At 41.5% G+C, this 16,715-nt stretch overlaps 1 protein-coding gene across 7 annotated transcripts in view; it reads left to right on the top strand.

The window, feature by feature from the left end:
• The window catches only part of NLGN3 (neuroligin 3), a 126,379-nt gene that overhangs the window by 54,247 nt on the left and 55,417 nt on the right, over positions 1 to 16,715 (top strand). The window contains exon 2 of one of the 7 annotated variants that reach the window (XM_073640976.1): positions 10,298 to 10,444. The exons of 5 other annotated variants lie outside the window; for them this stretch is intronic. The gene's annotated coding sequence lies outside the window, so the exon portion shown is untranslated. Of the gene's footprint in view, positions 1 to 10,297; positions 10,445 to 15,656; positions 15,672 to 16,715 lie in introns of those variants that run through there. One more of the 7 variants, XM_073640978.1, reaches the window with a different exon arrangement.

Genomic DNA, 16,715 nt, shown 5'->3' with positions numbered 1-16,715 from the left:
GTACCAGATCTGTCATATGGCTTAAAGAGTAACCAAACTTTTTTTTTTTTAGAATTTTGTTCAACACGGAAAGTTATGAAACTTTGCAATGGGTCTAGGCCATGCAACGCTCCTCTGGGAATTTAAATATGCAAATAGACTCTTCAGCTGGGAAAAGGACTTGAAACTTTGCAAACCCTTGTATTGGGGGATTTGTCTTCATTCCTGTAAGAAAAATTACAATGTAAGTGGCTTCCAAATCCCATTTTTTCCCCATTCTATTTGCATGTCTTCAGCTGCAATGATATGTGAAGATACTCATTTGGAGTACAGGTGCTGGCAGTGAACAGGTCAGCGCCTGCGTCTCACTAACTCTGGAGATATAATGAAAACTGTAGACTTGACACTCCAAAATTGATGTTAAAAAAAAAAAAAATACATATTTTTTATTGCACTCAGGCAATCCACTGTATATATATTATTGACGTTTCGGCCAATTGTTAGGCCTTCATCAGAACAGATTGCAATAAAGTGTAACAGAACAGTGAGAAGATAAAGATGCTGGCAGTGCTTCAGGAATAGCCATATGCGTGCAGAATTTGCATCGCCAAGTCTACAATTTTCATTATATCTAAAGTGGAATCTCACTTGATCCTCAGTAGAGAAAGGAGTACCGAGCAGCCTTTTTTATCTTTAAGACCACGTTCCCATGCTCAGTATTTGGTCAGTATTTTACATCAGTATTTGTTCCACTCCTGGTTTCAGAGAAAAGTATAATAGAAATGCGTCACCACTTCTGTATTTATCACCCACTCCTGGTTTCAGCTTACAAATCGTAGGGAAAAATACTGACCAAATACTCAACGTGTGAACGTGGCCTAACTCTGGTGGTTTTTCTTATAAGCACAACACACAGAGGAGGAGACAAGTGCTGACCAATCACTTCAATCATCTGTACTCCAAATGCGTACGCTCTGATACTAGTCCAGCTGAAGGCAGGCAAATAGACTGGGGAACAGACTGGGGCCACTTATATGGACTCTTATTTTCAGGAATGAAGACAAATTCCCTAATAAAATGATTTCTAAAGTTTCATAACTTTCCATACCGGACAAAATTATTTAAAAAGAACAATGTGAGGGATCTGCTGGCAGAAGACTGTACGACCAGAAGCATAACTAGCTCACTTAGGGGTGGAGGTTGGAATTGTGAACTTCTGTCTGATCTTTACTCGATGAGTAGATCAGAGTGGGATTGGACCGTATATGTTGTCAGCATACTTCATGTATATTCATTATGACTTTGAAGATTTCAAAGCACGCAGACTCTAATCCCCAAATACCAAGGAGTGAGACGTCTAGAAGAACGTTATTTAGCTTGACTCCCATAGAAGTCCTGCTGAAAGTCTCCATTAGGGGCCTTTACTTGAACTTGCCTTAATCATATTCCTTAATTCATTGATTCCCAATCAGTCATTCGTGAACCCAACAAGGCTCAGGACACGATTATCCTGGTTGGCTGATTCAACCATATTTCTCACTGTTCACTGCAGTGCCGGCGCTGAAGGATTTCAGTGTATATCTAAAGTTCTGATCGATGGACCAATTTTTATGGTGGGGATGATCAACTGAATAGAATATCTCCATTTCATAGACTTAAGAGGATGCTTCCAAAGTAGTGGATATTTCTTCCCCACCGCTCTGGCCTCTCAGTGCAAATCAGGGCTGTGGAGTCGGAGTCGGTATAAAATGGACCGACTCCAACTCATAAAATATATAATAAATTGGGTACAGTAATTCAATGCAGTTTGTGGGGAATATATTTTTCATAAGAATTTGAGAAAGTTATGAAATGTCCTATAAATGTCTGTCCTATTCCTGATGTAAGGGTCTAGACTTTTAGCTGAGATGAATCTGTGCTACAGTAAATTTATCACTTAAACATGAGCCATGTATGAGGGAGTCGGAGTCATGGAAATTGAGGAGTCGGAGTTGGAGTCAGAGTCGGAGGTTTGTCTTACTGACTCCACAGCCCTGGTGCTAATATTTAGGATTATTGCCCAGCCAACCAGACGGCACAATATATGTTTTAGAATTTGTGCGAAATAAAAGATTAAATTTCCCAGTTTTCTGAACAGCAGTAGCTTTTCCATGCCCCGTTACTTATTAATTACTCTTTATTTAGCTCCGTAGCAGCGCTGTAATATTATTGCAGGTCAGATCATACAGAAGTAATACGAAGACAGGGCAACTTATGTCAGTGAAGTTCACAGATCACCTTTTTAATAGACGAGAATCTCTTTCTTGATTTCAGCATGTGAATCAGTTTTCGCTCAGATGAGCAGCGATAATAATTAAAGTGAATTGTGAAGCACTGCGTATGTGAACCATGCACACCCAATCTACAGGGACTGTATCTACGAGGGGGATATTAGTGCTACTTCTGAGATCAAGAAGTCATTAAGCCGACTTATTAAATCCTGTCATAATTGCTTCTTTCTTTGTAAATAAACTTACTCCCTGTCCTCATAGCTATGCCGGGGTACCTAATGACATTCATTATTAATCTCAGGGAGGGGCACTCACTTTCCATATAGAAAACAATGGCCTCTCAAGTCCTTTTTGCCCTTCAGCAGTGCCATGTTCACACTTCATCTTTTCTAGTGTTTTTCTTGTACTGAAAGAACATGTTTTTTTTTTGTTTTTTTTTAGAAATGTAGGAGTCTATCCCTTATCTGATAGAATCAGTCATGACCATAATCAGTAGTTTTCTAGTCGTTTACATGCAGTACTTTAGCATGTAACTAGTGAACGTCCTAGTAAAATTTTACTTTTTTGCTCTCAGGTCTCCTAATTCCTTAATTGGAATCGGTCATCTGTTTTTTTGCTATGTAATCTGTGAGCACCATAATATAGGAGCAAATTCCCTGATTACAGAGATGTGTCACTTACTGGGCTGTGTTTTGCTGTTTCAATACAATCAGTGTTTTATGAGCAGGAGATTATCACTACAGGACTACTGGCCAAGTGCCTCCTAGTCCAACCCCACCTCCAGCACTGTCACTATACAATGTACTCAGAAAGCTGTGGTGTGGGTGAGTTATATATGAGCTCTGCTAGATCTGCAGCAGAGAAATTGTGACTATCAGAACTCCTGCACCCAGTAAACTAAGTGATACATCGCTGGAATCAGGGTCTCTGTCCCTACCTTATGCTGCTGTCAGATTACATATTCCCTTTAACTCCACTATGCTGTACTGGTTGTGATTGTGTCCTTGGTGGTAGTTTGGTTTCTTTCTATATCGTATAAACGCGTACTGAATAATCGGTTGCCTTCTAATGAAATTGTGTCATTTTGTGTGTGCTGACTTAAAACAGGCAAATATGCGTCTCTCTAGAGACATGGATTAATGTGATACACAAGATGTTGGCTGGGCATAAATAATGAGCTAGAAATAATGATCAGTTTTGCCAGGTTTATTTTTTGTCAGCGTGCCAAGAATCTACATTATACACCTATGCTTGTCATTTTTTAGGCAGAATGGCTTCTATCTCCTCTCTTGGTGGCTGAGCTGACAGATTTGTCATGTCATGTGTCCACCCACCAGCCCTGCATTATGTACACAGAAGTCCATACTTACCTTCCCCAGAATTTCATTAAGGTTTCTTATTTAGCATGATACAAATTCAATACATTATCACAACGTAGTTTTATAATTTTCAAGGCTGAAAGTAGACTTAAAGGGTTATTCCCATCTCCAAGATCCTATCCCAACATGTAGTAGGTGTAATAATAATAATATTTGCAAATACCTCCAATTAAAAATGAAGTATAGTTTTTCTGATTCGCTATGTCTCTTTCCTCATGTGCAGGCAATACAGGACCTTAGGTATCCATGGTTACGACCACTAGCATCTAGCTAACTAACTGTCACCATATCAGTGGACGTAACCATGGATACCTAAGGTCTTGCAATGCCTGCACATAGAGAATCAGAAAAACTATACTACATTTCTAATTAGAGGTGTTTGCTAATATTATTATTAGTACACCTACTATATACACTGCTCAAAAAAATAAAGGGAACACTCAAATAACACATCCTAGATCCGAATGAATGAAATATTCTCATTGAATACTTTGTTCTGTACAAAGTTGAATGTGCTGACAACAAAATCACACAAAAATCATCAATGGAAATCAAATTTATTAACCAATGGAGGTCTGGATTTGGAGTTACCCCCAAAATTAAAGTGGAAAAACACACTGCAGGCTGATCCAACTTTGATGTAATGTCCTTAAAACAAGTCAAAATGAGTCTCAGTATTGTGTGTGGCCTCCACGTGCCTGTATGACCTCCCTAAAATGCCTGGGTATGCTCCTGATGAGGTTGCGGATGGTCTCCTGTGGGATCTCCTCCCAGACCTGGACTAAAGCATCCTCCAACTCCTGGACAGTCTGTGGTGCAACGTGACGTTGGTGGATGGAGCGAGACATGATGTCCCAGATGTGCTCAATCGGATTCAGGTCTGGGTAATGGGCGAGCCAGTCCATAGCTTCAATGCCTTCATCTTGCAGGAACTGCTGACACACTCCAGCCACATGAGGTCTAGCATTGTCCTGCATTAGGAGGAACCCAGGGCCAACCGCACCAGCATATGGTCCCACAAGGGGTCTGAGGATCTCATCTCGGTACCTAATGGCAGTCAGGCTACCTCTGGCGAGCACATGGAGGGCTGTGCAGCCCTCCAAAGAAACGCCACCCCACACCATTACTGACCCACTGCCAAACCGGTCATGCTGAAGGATGTTGCAGGCAGCAGATCGCTCTCCACGGCGTTTCCAGACTCTGTCACGTCTGTCACATGTGCTCAGTGTGAACCTGCTTTCATCTGTGAAGAGCACAGGGCGCCAGTGGCGACTTTGCCAATCCTGGTGTTCTGTGGCAAATGCCAAGCGTCCTGCACGGTGTTGGGGTGTGAGCACACCCCCCATCTGTGGACGTTGGGCCCTCATACCACCCTCATGGAGTCGGTTTCTAACCGTTTGTGCAGACACATGCACATTTGTGGCCTGCTGGAGGTCATTTTGCAGGGCTCTGGCAGTGCTTCTCCTGTTCCTCCTTGCACAAAGGCGGAGGTAGCGGTCCTGCTGCTGGGTTGTTGCCCTCCTACGGCCCCCTCCACGTCTCCTGGTGTACTGGCCTGTCTCCTGGTAGCGCCTCCAGCCTCTGGACACTACACTGACAGACACAGCAAGCCGTCTTGCCACAGCTCGCATTGATGTGCCATCCTGGATGAGCTGCAGTACCTGAGCAACTTCTGTGGGTTGTAGAGTCCGTCTCATGCTACCACGAGTGTGAAAGCACAACCAACATTCAAAAGTGACCAAAGCATCAGCCAGAAAGCATTGGTACTGAGATGTGGTCTGTGGCCCCACCTGCAGAACCACTCCTTTATTGAGGGTGTCTTGATAATTGCCAATAATTTCCGTCTATTGTCTATTCCATTTGCACAACAGCATGTGAAATTGATTGTCAATCAGTGTTGCTTCCTAAGTGGACAGTTTGATTTCACAGAAGTTTGATTTAGTTATATTCTGTTGTTTAAGTGTTCCCTTTATTTTTTTGAGCAGTGTATTTGAATAGGATCTTGGAGATGGGAATATCCCTTTAAGCCCATTGTGTTCAACCTATAACTTAACATGTTGATCCAGATGAAGGCAGAAAAAACCCCATGAGGCAGATACTAATTTCCCCATATTAGGGGATAAAATCCTTCCTGACTCCACATGCGGTATCAGACTAGTTCTCCAGGTCATTGTGCCATCACAGAATCTAGTGCCCTTGACATGCTAGGAAATACTAATAGAGATTGCAATTCACATCATAGCCACTGGATAGAAACATATAACATAAACCTCTCCTGAGAGAGTATCAAAAATGTTGTTTGTTTTTCGAAAGCTGGCCATCTTGCGTTACACATGTTGGGATATTTTAAGCCAGGAGAAAGGTAAAGAAGACCTGTATAAGATGTGAGCTGATAAACCAAAATTACTTCTAAAAAATGTTTGTTTTGAGGGTTTTTTTTTCTTCCAAAAACAGTCATTTAAAGATTAATAGACATTTATTTGCCAATTTTTTTATTCTTCCAAAAATGCTGCAATAATTTGCTGGTGGTAAGTGAATAAGAAATGATAAAACGCAAGATATACAGTACATTTTTTTCAGGCTGAACTCAATACTTGAAGTCATTATGCAATGTTTCTGGAAGAAAGCAGCTATGTTTTTTGTAATTTTAAGCAGCCCTTTACGGTCAGTGCATAGTAATAAAGTTTTAGGGCTCGCTCACATGAGCGTATAATTCAGATAAATACTATCGAATGTTTTATCGGGTTGTACTTGGCCCAATGTTATATTATGGGACAGTGCAGATCTGCGTCATTTTTCTCATGCCGATTTGGCATGAGAAAAAAATCGTAGCACGCTGCGAGTGTATCTAGAATTTGGATCACAGCACTTATATAATTCTGTTGGTGTGTGAAAAACATTTAACTGCACTCTGATGTCACCTGAGTGCAGTCTGATTCCGCAGCGTCAGACAACAGGGAAGATGGAGAAATTAAGTTCTCCATCTTCTCACCTGTGATACCATTCTCATCCGAGAGAATGGATCCCAGTAAACTGACACTCGGCTCAAACCCTGATCAGAGTGTCATTAACATAATTGATATCATTCTCTTACAGAGGGCATATACAATCGTATGACCCAGATCTTACAAAAATAATTTGTTGTAGTAGAAAAAAAAACTTCTGTACCTCACAGCACGCTACTGAATTTGCCCTACATGATTTTGCTATGAATTTCTTCTATTGCATTAGAATATTCAAAAAGCAGACGGCATAAATCCACAATGTAAAATTATTAGCGTGTTCCCTACCAATGACTACAATGTATACGCCTGTCAGTTCCATCACCGTTATGTATACATTGCCATCGTGGTGATATGATCGGTGTTGACTGCACTTGCAAGATCAGAGGCAGCAGCAGGGACCTGATCCTACCACAACTAGTGGGATTGCAGAAAAGTTTGATTTCGGGGTTGGGTGTAACGCTTTCAATGTTCCCTTCAATCATGATTATATCACATGCCTATCTCTATGCACAGGCACAAGATACTGGCATGCAAAAGTATGCCAGCATATTCCCTCTGCAACAATAAAGTTTTGGATACACAAATGCTTGAATAAAAAAAAACAAAACAGAAAACAATTTTTTAAATACATTATTTTGTTACATAAAATACATATAACATGAGATAACCTCCGCGTATTTAGCATCACCATGTGCGTAGCAACCCATAATTTAAATATACTCACCATTTAAATCAGCAATCGATAGAAACTATTGAGAAATAATATTTTTTTTTCCTTACCCTAAAATTTAAAGGAGTTATCCGAGACTGTTTTATTTCTTTCTCATGGGGCTAAAAACGAACGGGTAGGTAGCTGCTCACTACCTGCTTGTTCTGCCCAGCGCTGGCTCAGGAGGCTCAAAGAGTGATCCTGTTGCTGATTCTTCTACTTCATGTCAACAGAGCAGCTCTTCCTCTTGCGGGCAGCTCTGTAGATGTGACTGCCGACATCATACTGATTGACAGCCTGCTCCCTGCTCCTTCAACAGAGCAGAGTGGAAGAAAAACAGCTGCTCTGTCAGTGACATCACCGGTAACCAAAAAATCACTGGCAGGACTGGTCAGTGACCTCTCTGAGCCGGCAAAGATCGGCATCGGGAACAACAGACAGGTAATTAGCAACTACCTCCCTGTATGTTCTTAGACCCTTAAGAGAAAAATAAATTAGACCCGGATAACCCCTTTAAATATAAAATGCTAGACAGTGACCCAGAGAGTCTACGGAGCGGTGACATCACTAAGAAAAGCAAAATGGCACTGGGCCCGGTCTAGAATGACAAGTCTGCAGTCACTCTGTATGACTGCAGACTTGTGAATACTCCCAGCACTCGCACTGTGCGCTACGGGGATTCGCTCATGTTTATGTCGGGAACGGCAGTCAAGTATATGATATGCGTACTTCCGGGCATAACATGTCTAATGGGCGCGGCCTTGCTCAATACCAGTGTACTGATGACACACTGATGGTAAAAACTGACCAAACACGACATACGGACCATCTTTTTGCGTACGTGAACAAACACTGATGTTTGAATGAGTGCTCATATCTCTAAAAACTCTCAACAGAAGCTAAGGCAAGATGGCTGTCGCCTTAAAAGTCAAATTGAGTACAGAGCAAAAAATCTATCAGAGAACAAAAGCAGCTTATAAGAACAGAAAATGTTTCAGTATTCGGTATCAATAATATAAAAAAAATAAAGGTGGTACATTCTTTTTAATGGGATAATTTAGCTTAGGAATATTCAACGTCAAGACAGGAAAATTCTGCAGTGTGTGAATATGGGCTGATGGAAATCCATCATGTAGACAGTGTTACCTTCAAATTAGCCAGGCGTGTATGCAGTCAGCCTTTGCTTTATTAGTTATTAAATAAATAAATATGTAGAGGAAATAGTGGGGATAATATTGTATTCTATATAAATATGCATTAGATACCTACAAGTTTAATCCCTTAAGGATGCAGACATTTTTTGATTTATTCATTTTGGTGTTTCCTTCCAAGAACCATAACTTTCTTTATTTTTCCATCTATATAGCAATAATGCCCGCCGTACATATTAGCCTAATGCTGAACAAACTCTGATATCTACATGTTTGGCCAACAGAGATGAGTGAAGGCTTGAACGATTAAGGCGATTCCAACCTTATATATATATATTTTTTTAATTTTAGTGATTTTAAAAAAAGCAAAACAAAAATTTGGTTTGTGCCATCATTTTCTGAGACCTATATTTTTCTTATTTTTTTCGTTGATGTAGCTGCATGAGGGCTTGGTTCTTCCATGGTAAGCTGTAGGGGTTTTTTTGTACTATTTTGGGGTTGATTGACTTTTTTTATTGCATCTTTTTGAAGAAGTGCGATAACTGAAAAAGCAGCAATTCTGGATTAATTTTGATGAATATTTTGATAAATCAAATTATTATTGATCCAACAATACTAAATATACATGTACATACTTTCAGATAGGGAATTAAGAAAAAGAAAATTTTATTTTTTAATTACTTTTTCCATTTTTTTAGGGAACGATTGCTTGAACTAAATGCTGTAATATTAATTTTAAATTGAATATTTACAGATGAGATATCAATTAGGCTTTTTTTTTTTTTAACTTCTTTTCAGATTGGAAATTTGGAAAAGGGAGGGATTTCAACTTTCTTTTATTTTTTTTTTCTAAACATCTGTATCTAATTTTTAAAATGTTTCTTTAATTGTCCCTAAGGCACGATTTTTGTACTATATACTGTATAATAATTTACATGATACCCACTCCTTAAACCCACACCCAATGTGTGACAAACGTATACATCATAGGCTGTTACGGGGTTAGTAACTGACATAGCATAAAAATATGGAGAAATATACATGTGAAAAAACGTTTTCAGATATTTAACATTAAATGTGCATAAATACGATTTCTCATACGCCAAAAATGAACCGATTTCCATCAGAGTTTTATCACAGGTCACTTTTTACCATCAGTGTTTTATTGTTTTTTTTTTTCTTTTTGCGTACAAGAAATTTTCTCAGGCTTCCCTACTAGGTCTGCAAATAAACATGGACATGTTGAACAGCCTCATAGTCTATAATGGGTTCTGTGGAAAACACAGAAAGAACTCAATGTGAAAAACTGATGTCTGAATGAGCCCTTAGTCTGCGTTCACACACAGCGGTCATACTGTTGCTTTAAACTGAAGCATCACTATATCTCTGTGGTCTCTCCTCTTTTTCCCTGCACAATCAGTTAAAAGGAACCTATTACCAGACTCGTGCTGTCCAACCCCCGGTCACCATGAATCAGATCCTAGCCGCACAATTGCTGTCAGGAATATTTTTCTCTGAAGCGCTCCAGATTTTAAGAGAAAGTATACTTTAAAGGGAATCTGTCAGCAGGCTTTCACCCCCTAAACTATTTATATGTGCATGTTGCTTTTCAAAGCCAAATCCAGCAATACCTTTACAGGACCAGACCGTTCATCCATTACTTAGAAATCATCTTTTGAATTTATCTGCAAATGAGGCTGAAGGACTATGGTAGATCTGAAGCCTCTGTCACTCCAGCTCTATTCGCCTACAAGTGCCACCTGCTCCTGCTTGACTGATAGCCTCTTTCCTTTTTTGACTATAGACAAAAGGAGCCATTAGACGAGCAGCAGGAGGAGGCAGCGCTGGGCAGAGAATGGACCTGGAGTGACAGAGGCTTCAGATCTACCATAGCTCTTCAGCCTCATTTGCATATTCATTCATAACGGAGGAACGGATTGGCCATGTAAAGGTATTGCTGGACTTGTCGTTGAAAGAGCTACATGCACATATTAATAATTTGGAGGTGAAATTCTGTTGACAGATTCCCTTTAAACAGTCGGCTGGGGACCATAGCCGGAGACGAGACTTGTCCAGTGCTGCCGCCAGACGTCTTCTCCCAGTGCTGCTGCAGGTGATTGACAGGTCTCTCCCTTGTGTTTACATAGGGAGGGACCGGTCAGTCAGTTGCAGCAGGGCAGAGCCGGACTAGCTTTCTCTTTGGCTATGGTACCTGGCTGGATCTTTAAAGAATTACACAGTAGGCTATGATCCGTGCTACCCGCAGTTTGGGCAGCATTAATCAGAGGACAGAGCTCCTTTTTAATCTTGCAGGGAAATCGCTGTTTCACCTGCAAGATTAAGTGATTGTGCATGGAAATAGTGGGAAGACCTCACCGGCACAGTGTTGTTTCAGGTTAAAGCACAAAACTTCAAAAGGAGCGTACCAGGTAGATGTACTACGCATGCCACAGCTACTATTAACTATTGATGTAAAGCTGTAGGATCAGTATATCTTTAAGCATCTATTTTGCAAGTCACTAATACCAGTTATCACGTTATCCGAATGTGCCAATGTAATGAGATGCATGAACACTCTCTCTTTATTGTGCCTTGCGGGTGGTTCCTTGATGCCATACAGCTACATTCTCCTATTTGTTTCCATTTTTACATCCAACAAAAACAATCCATTTTTCTCCTGCGTCTTTCACTTGATTCCATCTTTCATCTGTTTATTTTCTCATCGTTATATAAACTTTTTTTTAATCCATTGACTCTTAGCGAGGAGCCAGTTAAAACGTATGAAGCCTGGATGGAAAACTGATGTATTTCACAGTAGCCTTAAAGAGGTTGTCCACTACTTTATCATCCTTAGGACAGGTCATCAATGTTTGATCGGTTGGGGTCTGACATCGGGCACCCCCGCTGATCAGCTGTTATCGGTGACGGTGGCCACCAGCCGAAAATGCTCAATTGCAGAGCTGCTCCGTCTTTTGATAGTGGCCGAAACAGGGTACTACACATCCACTTCCTATTCCAATCAATAGGAGGAGGATGTGCAGTACCCTGCCGCGGACACTACCAGAAGACAGAGCAGCTCTGCAAATGAGCATTTCCGTCCAGCGGCTGATAACAACTGATCGGCGGGGGTGTGCCGGATGTCCGACCCCAACCGATCAGACATTGATGACCTATCCAAAGGATGATAGCGTAGTGGACAACCTCTTTAATGGCCCACTCCCATCCCCTATAACAGAGTAGAATAGACATGCTCTGAATTTAATGGGTCAGTTTTTGTCACAGATGTGTAAATGGTTCCATTAAACTGTATGGGTCCATGGGCTGTCCATTGAAAAAAAAATAAAGGACATCAAGTGGAAGAGAAAATAGATGTGTGAATGTAGCCTAATTCTGTATTCGTATGACTGTATTTTGCCTGCCTTGTAAAGTATGGCTCCAGTGGCCAACAGAGCTTGTGTTTTCTGGACTGGTGTTTAGTCGGCTGCTTCTGATCACTGCAAGTTGTACTTCATTTCTATTTAAAATAGGGCTATACAAAAAATGTGACAATTGTAGATTCTCACACTTCTGGCCAGGTCTTCCATGGTCACAGTAGTACATACTGTATTTTGATATTGTTATTGGCAGAATTGACTGTTTGAACAGAAAAAAAAACAGCTGTGAGAGGAAAAACAGCCAGAAAAATCCACACCATGATTAACTATGGAAACTACTGTATGTTGATGCTGTATTTGGTTTCATTATAAGCCAAAAAAGTTTTTTACTTAATTTCTTCTGTACTCCCTGCTAAGTAGTAAATACTAACACATGCTCAATAGGAAGCTGTGACCAGGTTTTTGCTCCCCACCTGAGAGCAGCATAATGTAGAAGCAAAGACCCTCCTCCTTCCAGCAATGTGTCATTTACTGGGCTTCTTGCTGTAGTTTTGATAAAACTTGTATCTGCTGCAGATCTAGCAGTTCTGTGAATGCTGAGCTCTGTATAACCCCGTCCACACCACTGATTGTCAGCTTTCTGTGTACACTGTGCATAGGCAGAAAGCAGCCAGTGTTGGGGTGGCGTTATACAGTGCTCAGGAATATCGAGGACTACATGGCGGCAGGTTTACTAGTCCTCTACTGATAATCTGCTGATAAAACAGGGATTATATCACAACTACAGCAAGCAGCCCAGCAAGTGACACATTGCTTGGGATCAGGCATTTTGTCTCTACATTATAATAATATAAAATTAGGTGTCAAAAACCTGGAGACAGATTCTGTTTAAGATACTTTTCTAAATGCTCTTTTTGCATAAACGTGTACATAACTATAGGTAAAATGTTCATGTGGAGTGATGTTAGGCCAAAGAATTCTTCACCTTGGTGAAAGTGACAAAAGTATGGGCTAATTCAGATGACCATATAGCAGCCATATTTTCTTATCCATATTACATAGTTACATAGGTTGAAAAAAGATCTACGTCCATCAAGTTCAACCTTTCTCCACCAATTATACATTTTGTCTCTAAATTAACTATATACACAATGTTATGTGTACAGAGTAAACTACATCTGCAAGCCACGGCCCGACCACTTATCTCTTGACCGGGACCAACATTCTCTCATATGCTTATGATGCTGTTAGTTTGGGTCCCAAGACCCCAGCTCAGGGTGTGTACTGAGTAAGGTAAAATTGCAACGTATTACTCTTAAAAGTTTTAGGATTGTTAACAATAGTTTTATCCGTGGCTAGCTTAACAGCTATGGTCATTGAGACAGTTCTAGTTCTCAGTCTCAAGGCGTCACCAGCACAGTGGGAGTCCAATCTTTCCTTTTTTCTGCAAGAAGAGGGAACAATCAGAAGATTTTCCATCGTATAAATCACTTCTAATCATCATAAGCGCTTTATAGCTCCCCATACGTGACCCATTTTTGGACCTGATCAAGAAAGCATAGTCAGCTTCTGCACGGTCAAAGTAGAAGCATACATGCTGCACCTGCTGTGTTACGAGAACAACGAAAATGACAATGACCTTCATTAGAAGAGAATATCTGCAAAATTAATGAGAATTAACCAGCCTGCATATTTCTTTATTTTACTCACTTATATAGCGCCGATAATTCCAAAGCGCTTTATAGACATCATCATCTCTGTCCCCATTGGGGCTCACAATATACATTCCTTATCATTATGTATTTGGAGTGTGGGAGGAAACTGGAGAATACAGAGGAAACCCACACAAACACGGGGAGAACATACAAACTCCTTGCAGATGTTGTCCTTGGTGGGATTTGAACCCAGGACCTCTGCACTGGAAGTCTATAGTGGTAACTAGAGAAGGGCGAACCCGAGAGAGAGATATATTCCGGTCCCCACTAACTTCTATAGGGTTCTGGTAACCGAACTTTGGAATTAAGTTTGGACAAACCTCAACTTCCACAGGTCCGCTCATCCCTACTGGTAACCACTGAGCCACCACGATAGCCTTATAGTAAAGCTCTCAGGATAGAACTTTACTATCAAGTCTGATAACTGACCTATGATAAGTCCACCATCTGTGTGTCCTCTGCATCGTGTCCCCAACAAGAATCCCAACATGATAAAATTAATTCTTTGCCCTGTTTAAACTACTAGGACAAGAATCTGGATATGTGTGCGGTAGTATTAAGCACCTTTAATGACCTGAAGGATTTGGGATTTTTTAATGTGCTGATTTCTTCCAGAAAATGGGTGTTTTTTCATCTGTATTGTCATTCGTATGGTTTTCGTTTTCCATTTTCAGTTGATCCACATAGGATATAATTTTTTTTTACGCACCCATAAACCCATGGCCAAGTCTCATCTGAAGTATGGAAAAGACTGGTGAAGGCTGCGATTTTTTTTTTTTTAATGCGGTCATTCATTCAGTCCGTGCAAAAAAACGGTCATCTGAATCAACAGCATCGGTCCAGTTGCTTTCAGTTTTTCCATGGGCCGAAAATACAATCATTTGAACCTAGCCACAAAACCGGAAAAACTCTCGGGAAATAGTTTGATCTTCTTGGACAGGTCTAAGTCCTGAAACAGTTCTCACATTGACCATTGTAGCTATTGGGACATCTCACCGTGTATGACATGCACTGTGTGGGGGTCCCCTGACATTCTTCTGTACCCCACAGTTTTTCAGTACATTTTCTATCCGCAGGATCGTGTTGGAATGTCCTAACATTTTTTTTTTGCGTTTTAACAGCTGATTTGTAATTCTGTATATGGAGCTATGTGCATCATCTGATTTTCTGGAATAATTTGCATTTGAACACATATTCCATTTCTTTGAGCCAGACGCGGAGACGGCAACGCCGCATTTACTTTTCCTGAGATCTGTCTAAACAGATGTTCAGTACCTTTTTTATGTTAAAGAGAACAGCCAAATAGCTTTATGTGATTGCTCATGGTTTATAAAGCCACGATTATAGCGTCTTTTACTGGGGCGGCCATGTTCGCAGTCACGTAGGGGGGTAGGCAGATTGGTCAGTTTTTGTTATGCAGTGTAAATAGCTATAGAGATCTACATGTCCACCTGTGCTCATATATATGCAGATGTGGATCTGAGTAATTTTCCCAGGTGATTAGTATAACAGATGTATTGATGCTTTGTACTGGCAGAGTAGACTTGGTCAGGCTGCTCATTTCCATAAATATTGCGCAGGCAGGCAGGGCTGAGGCACCGCTCATTAGGGCAGTCTTCACAGTCTCTCCAGGCACCGGGCGCTGGTCTCATGGGGGTGGGTAGATTAACACAGGTGAGCACCAGTGGATCAGAGCTGCTCTTCATCTCAGGGTCCTTGTCCTAGTGTTGGATGGAGCTCTTTTCTGCAATGCTAGTTGGCAGGTGTCATCCAGCTACAATGGCCTATTCTGTCCACCTGCTCCTGGTGGGAAGGGCAGCCTGACTCCTGGGTGTATCTTCTGCAGCATTGTGCTCTCCCCGGTGCTGCTGCATTCAGCACATCTGCCTGTTGCTGCAGAGAGCGGCACCTGCATTCGGCTGTGATGCCTGTTGCTGCAGAATGGCTCAGTCAGTAAAGTGTTACAGAAAGGTTGGGGGAGGGAAGCGGGGCTGAATGGAGGCGCGCGACAGCCTGCAGTTTCCTTGGCAACGGCGTGAATGAGTGAACATGAAAATGAGCCGCAGACCCTCACTGCAGGAGAGAAGAGGTGGGGAGAGGGTGCTCCTGTATTAGAAGGGGAGGGGGCAACATAGAAGCTCTTGTCTGAAGAGGTGGTGACGGGGAGGAATATGTTCCATATTTTTCTCTATTTTTGCACCTTTCCATCCCTCAGCTTAGTTCTTTTTTCAGTGTCTTGTGTTTCTTATCACTTCTTTTCCCGCAGTCCTCAGTGCAGATATTTGGCTACTCTCCGTCCTTCTCGTTCTCATTCAGTACTTCCATCTGTAGCTTACCTAGATTTTACCGCACCATAACCGACATGTAACCCACCAGTCTGTTCTGCCTATAGACATGGATGGTTCTTGTGCTTGCCTCTCCTCTTGTTAATACCCTCTCCTCTCTTTATTACCTCTCATCACCTCACATTTTCACTATCCTGGACCAGATTTTTGCCTCTTGTGCCTCCCTTTCTTCCTCTCCGTTTCCGAGTGCTGTCCTATTTTCCATTTTTGCCTTGGGTTATTCTTTCCTCACACACCTCTCCTCCTACCTCTCTTCTGCCCTCTCTGCTCGAGTTCTCTATCCATGTTCCCGCTGAAGCACATCCTTGCCTCCATAGCTCATCCCCCTCCTTGTTTTGTTCCCTCCACTCCCACTCTTCTTCGTGCAATGCCTTGAGCTCTGTCTCACCTACCACCTTCATTCAGTCATTTCCTTGTCAACTCGTTCCTTTCTATTTTCCTACTCTCCATTTTCTGTCACACGTGCTCCTCCCTGGTCAGTCCCTTTGCCATCGACCCACCATTATTTGGATGACCGTGCATTGTGACCTGTGCGTGCCCATCTTTACACCTATACATTTTTGTATGTTCCATGCAGTCTGTTCCCTGTGCCTCACTCCTAGCATCCCACTCTCCTCGCCTGTGCCTCCATGCCCTCCCTTTCTGTGACACACTCAGCCTCCATTTACATTCTGCTGTTGTGTCTCTTCTGTCACCGTCTTAAAGCAACAGAACTCCAAACCCTGGAGGAGGGGAGGTCGTCTGCTCCGTATATTCAGTGTGTAAAGACATGGCTTATTAAGAAATAA

The sequence above is a fragment of the Phyllobates terribilis genome, unplaced genomic scaffold (genome assembly GCF_046119375.1).
Source record: "Phyllobates terribilis strain yellow unplaced genomic scaffold, ASM4611937v1 Scaffold_7__3_contigs__length_470593459, whole genome shotgun sequence".
Classification (NCBI taxonomy): domain Eukaryota; kingdom Metazoa; phylum Chordata; class Amphibia; order Anura; family Dendrobatidae; genus Phyllobates; species Phyllobates terribilis.
The sequence above is the reverse complement of the archived record's forward strand: the minus strand, read 5'-3'. Positions and strand labels throughout refer to the sequence as shown.